This window comes from Chelonoidis abingdonii, chromosome 19 (genome assembly GCF_003597395.2).
Source record: "Chelonoidis abingdonii isolate Lonesome George chromosome 19, CheloAbing_2.0, whole genome shotgun sequence".
Lineage (NCBI taxonomy): Eukaryota > Metazoa > Chordata > Testudines > Testudinidae > Chelonoidis > Chelonoidis abingdonii.
Window position 1 is genome coordinate 26,592,670 of NC_133787.1, and position 6,000 is coordinate 26,598,669.

Consider the following 6,000-nt stretch of genomic DNA (forward strand, 5'->3'; position numbering starts at 1 on the left):
TTGGTCACTGGAGAAAGCTGTGGGATAAAAAAGGAACATGCAAGGCAGGGTTTAGACTAGAAACAAACAAACAAAAAATAGAAACACATTTTGTAGACATCTCTGTCCAAAACTAGGACCGCCCCACTTCCCTATTTGGGGGGAAAATGTACAATAATAGACTAGACAGGAATGGACACTTTTAAAAGTACTCCTATTAACAACAATTGTTTTGATAAAATCATATTGTGGGAGGAGAAGGTGTGTGCATAGACTTAGGTTGGATTGGTGTATGTTTGAATGTAATTTTCTGCATAACTTTTGTCAAGGTTAATGACATGATTGATGAAATATTGTCAGTCAATAACAATGCAGAAAATTGTAGGCAATATCTTTTTTATATATATTGAATAAAAAGTTAAGGAAGTTTTCCCACACTTGTGAAGCAAACAAAGAAACAAAAAAAATTCTTAGTGAACCAAAATATTCTCCTCTGATTATACCTACTATACTTGTCAAAAGTGAAAACTTTCTCTGTCTTGACTTGGGTTTCATGCTGTCTGAAGTGCTAACCACCAGGTAAGATCAACCTTCCTTTATCTGAGATTAAAGACTGGCAACTGTAAGATTCTTTAGGGAGATCTGTCTTCTAGATTTGTAAAGTGTATTCTGATGCAACTGTGTAAATAAATAAATCTAAAGGAAGTATTCTTAAGCAGATGAAGGGAAGTGACAGAAGACTAGGATATGGAGGCCATATTAAACTTCTCTCCCCCTAAGAAAATTCTTGCTCATCTTACTAAAATAATTTCTGTAGATATACTTAACGGGAATACTCACATGAATATAATAAGTAGGATTTGGTCATGGATGTCACCTTTTGGCAACTATTGACCACATTATGTCTCAGTTACTGTTATCTAAAATTCATAAACTCACTCTGAACAGGTGTCAGACCCAATCTTCTCTAAAAAGGGTCTACATTCACTGTGTGGATCAGAAAAGGGGCAACAACTATCCTTTCCTAAGGTTTGGCTTGATAATATGAACAATTTTAGCCCAAGCCTTTCATGCATACTTGGCTACTCCTAGGGTTCCTTCCTGAGGACTGAGACCTTATTCTGTCCTCCTCAGAGAGCCAGCATGGGGTTAGTGCATACCATCTGCTTCTTTGGTGCATCATGAATCCATCAACCTCTTCCTACAGTGTTTCAGCCTCTGCTAACAAGATAGATCAACTGAAGATTCCTATTGACCTGTTACATCCATTACAAACACTTTTTTGAACTGAGCTTCAACACTAATAATTTATAGCGCAGCTACATCTGGGAAAATTGGAAGCTGATGAACGCATACTGTAAATTACACAATAGTTTACAGCAGGAAGTGAAGGCTATCAATAAAATTGCAGGAGGAATTTAGGTTAACAGAATCTAATTACCTGAAATTGAAGCCCATGATTGGCCAGGGCTTTGGCTTTATATCTCTTATGAAAGATGGCTCTGACAGAACCCCCTAAAATCAGGCTGGGACTTTCTCCCTATAATGACTCAAAAGAGTGCCACTTCTTCTCCAGTGCTAGTTCTTGCAGCATGAGTATCTGCAGACAAGTGTTCCCATCCAATTATGTAGGGAGTATGGATGTAAGCCATGGGCAGTGTTTTTATTTTTTAATGGCATATGCTGCAGTACAAGAACATACTGCTATCAATCAGTACATGTACTGTATGCGTAAAGAGGATTAATTTAGTTCTTGCATCATGGGTCAAGCAATATTGGCAACATATTACTTATTCTGCACTCCTAAAAATATCCTGCATGTGTCATTGCAATGGTGTCACCTTTGGTTTCAAACTTGAGTTCATGCACGCTATATGCAGTATTTGCAATGTAAGAGAGAAAAGTTCTACATACAATAACTGTAAGCAAAGTTAACTGCAATACGATTCCAGTGAGCTGAGGTCAGAGCAGCATCTACCTTGTCTAATTATTACTTGTCTGCATCAGCATGAACAGCTTTCTGAAATTTCCAGTTGGTGAGTTTTCCGTTCTTTAAATGCAGCTTGCTCAGTATTGTTAAACCATGTGTTTGGAGATGATCATAATGGAGATGTCACACTGGTAAGAGACCTGATTCTGGCAGGCATATTTAACCAGCAGTTCAAACTATCCTAGGTAATGTGTGTGAATCCCCCTTGATTCTGTTCAATTTATGCATGACTCCTGTCTGTACAACTTTATAAAACTGTGAAATAGATTTTGCACAGAATAAAGTCCAAGAAACTACATGACAACGTGGCTCAGTGCCAGCAAAATAAGTGGTCTCTTGAAAGACTGCAATGAAAAAGCAGCAAATAGGTGATTAGCCGCCAATGGAGTTCTGAAATGCACTTTATTTAAGGTGCTGTAAGATACGACATTTGTTTATAACTATCATAGTTATAGGTATTATCAATTCCTTTTCCAGGCAGTGGTGGCCCCTGCCAGCCTATTGATTTAATGGACACTGTTAATATGGAAGTACTTAATAATAAAGCTAATATTGCTACTACATACCATTTCACATTTTTGCATAATATCCCTCATTCTCTCTGCACCTTGGATAATCTGTTCCTTCCTTTCTGTTCCCTGTTGAAACGGATCTTTAATGGCCCATAGCTGGGCAGATCGTTATTGGTACCAGTGAAAATTTGGAAAACAATATGCTTAATGCATAGTAATTTATTAGAGAAAGAATCACATAGGCAGTAAATGTTATATAACACATATCTCCCTAATGAACCTCAATTCCCCAAGCATAAACCCTCAGTAATTATGTTGGCCTTACACAATATCCTGATTGGCAAACAAAGCAGGTATAGCTACCAATTTTAGGTGGAGACTTCTTTTTCTTCTCTTCTTTCTCCTTCTCAGATACTTGGTCTGTCAAATGTCCTCTGAAACTGGGTCTTGGTTACCTCAGGTCTTCTGTCTCACAATGTCACAGACCTCTTCAGATGTTAATTGGGAAACTAATTAAATTACACTGCTTAGCATTCATATCTTTTGTTCTCAAGGAGTCACATGTCCCAGGAATATGCCCTGTGGGCGTTTCATTACTGTTTTTTTAAATTAATATTTTTAGAAGGGGGCTGCAAAACAGACAAACCAAAGCTCAATCAACATTTACCCTCTCATCAATCATTCACTTGAGCTCTTAGCGTGATGCCATCCAGAGGGGTCAGCCTGAGCCAGCCCAGGTCAGTCTGTAGCAAGCTCAGTGATCACATGTTTTTACTTTTTCTTTAATTTGTGAGCTGGTCCCCAGCGGATGTATTCCAAAGTTTGGATGTTGAAACATACTTGCAAATAAAGCCATTTTAGCACTTCCAATAAATTTCCATCTATCTAATGCTAAGGGAACCATGCTCCCAGAATCCTCTAGCAAATTAACATCCCAATCCACACCAAACTCACACTTACCACATTCATTCATATCAGCCACAGTAATTCATAATAATTTGGCACCATCCCAACATTGTCCATTTCTATTGATGCTTTTACTTTCTCCGAAAGGTCCCTAGATATCTGACCTTATGACTGGTATTAATTTTTATCCAGCAGACTAAGTGCATCATGAACATTTTGTAAATACATTGTGGGAGGGATGCTCAGATGTTACTGTTTCACATAAACTTGCTTGCAAAATAAGAGCACACAACCTGGAAGTCTTTCAGTCTCAGGAAGACATATTATGTAATTATAAGGTTTTGTTAGCCAAGTTTCGGTGTAGAGACAGAGGCCATTGTTAGAGAGAAACTATGTAAGCAGCAAGAGAGTTTTCACTTTTTTGCTGTGGTTTCTGATTGGATTGGGCAGGAGTTGTAGGCCCAGCTGGATGAGCAAGCATCTCAGAGAGGGGATTAGGAAAAAGCAGAAAGCTTACAGGGAGTGGAAGAAAGGCGGGATTTGCAAGGGAAGCTACCTTAGTGAGGTCAGAACATGTAGGGATAAAGTGAGGAAGGCTAAAAGCCGCGTAGAACTGGACATTGCAAAGGGAATCAAAACCAATAGTAAAAGGTTCTACAGCCACATAAATAAGAAGAAAACAAAGAAAGAAGAAGTGGGGCCGCTATACACTGAGGATGGAACGGAGGTTAAGGATAACCTAGGCATGGCCCAATATCTAAATAAGTACTTTGCCTCGGTCTTTAATAAGACTAGTGAGGAGTTTATGGATGATGGAGGGATGACAAACGGGAATGTGGATATGGAGGTGGATATTACCGCATCTGAGGTAGAGGCCAAACTTGAACAGCTTAATGGGACAAAATCGGAGGGACCGGACAATCTCCATCCGAGGATATTAAAGGAACTGGCGCGTGAAATTGCGAGCCCGTTAGCGAGAATTTTTAAGCAATCGGTAAACTCGGGGGTTGTACCGTACGACTGGAGAATTGCTAACGTAGTTCCTATTTTTAAGAAAGGGAATAAAAGTGATCCGGGTAATTATAGGCCTGTTAGCTTGACGTCTGTAGTGTGTAAGGTCTTGGAAAAAATTTTAAGGGAGAAAGTAGTTAAGGACATTGAGGTCAATGGTAATTGGGACGAGTTGCAACATGGATTTACTAAAGGTAGATCGTGCCAAACCAACCTGATCTCCTTCTTTGAGAAGGTGACGGATTACTTAGACAAAGGAAATGCGGTAGATCTAATTTACCTCGATTTCAGTAAGGCGTTTGACACGGTTCCGCATGGGGAACTGTTAGTTAAATTGGAAAAGATGGGGATGAATATGAAAGTTGTAAGGTGGATAAGGAACTGGTTAAAGGGGAGACTCCAGCGGGTCGTACTGAAGGGTGAACTGTCAGGCTGGAAGGAGGTTACTAGTGGAGTCCCTCAAGGATCGGTTTTGGGACCGATCTTATTTAACCTTTTTATTACTGACCTTGGCACAAAGAGCGGGAATGTGCTAATAAAGTTTGCGGATGACACGAAGCTGGGGGGAAGTGCTAACACGGAGAAGGACCGGGATACTATTCAGGAAGATCTGGACCACCTTGTAAACTGGAGTAATAGTAATAGGATGAAATATAATAGTGAAAAGTGCAAGGTCATGCACTTAGGGATTAATAATAAGAATTTTAGATATACGTTGGGGACGCATCAGTTGGAAACGACGGAGGAGGAGAAGGACCTTGGGGTATTGGTTGATAGCAGGATGACTATGAGCCGCCAATGTGATATGGCTGTTAAAAAAGCAAATGCGGTTTTAGGATGCATCAGGCGAGGTATTTCCAGCAAGGAGAAGGAGGTGTTAGTGCCGTTATATACGGCGCTGGTGAGACCCCACCTGGAATATTGTGTGCAGTTCTGGTGTCCCATGTTTAAGAAGGATGAATTCAAACTGGAACAGGTTCAGAGACGGGCTACTAGGATGATCCGAGGAATGGAAAACCTGCCTTATGAAAGGAGACTCAAAGAGCTTGGCTTGTTTAGCCTGGCCAAAAGAAGGCTCCGGGGGGATATGCTTGCTCTATATAAATATATCAGGGGGATTAACGTTAGGGAGGGAGAGGAATTATTTAAGTTTAGTACTAATGTAGGCACAAGGACGAATGGGTACAAACTGGATATTAGGAAGTTTAGACTTGAAATTAGACGAAGGTTTCTAACCATTAGGGGAGTGAAGTTCTGGAACAGCCTTCCGAGGGAAGTAGTGGGGGCAAAAGACTTATCTGGCTTTAAGACTAAGCTTGATAAGTATATGGAGGGGATGATATGATGGGATAGTTTAATTTGGGCAATTGATCTTGGATTATCAGCAGATAAGTCTGCTCAATGGTCTGTGAGGGGATGTTGGATGGGATGGGATCTGAGTTACTGCAGAGAATTCTTTCCTGGGTGCTGGCTGGTGAGTCTTGCCCACATGCTCAGGGTTTAGCTGACTGCCATATTTGGGGTCGGGAAGGAATTTTCCTCCAGGGCGGATTGGCAGGGGCCCTGGAGGTTTTTCGCCTTCCTCTGCAGCGTGGGGCATGG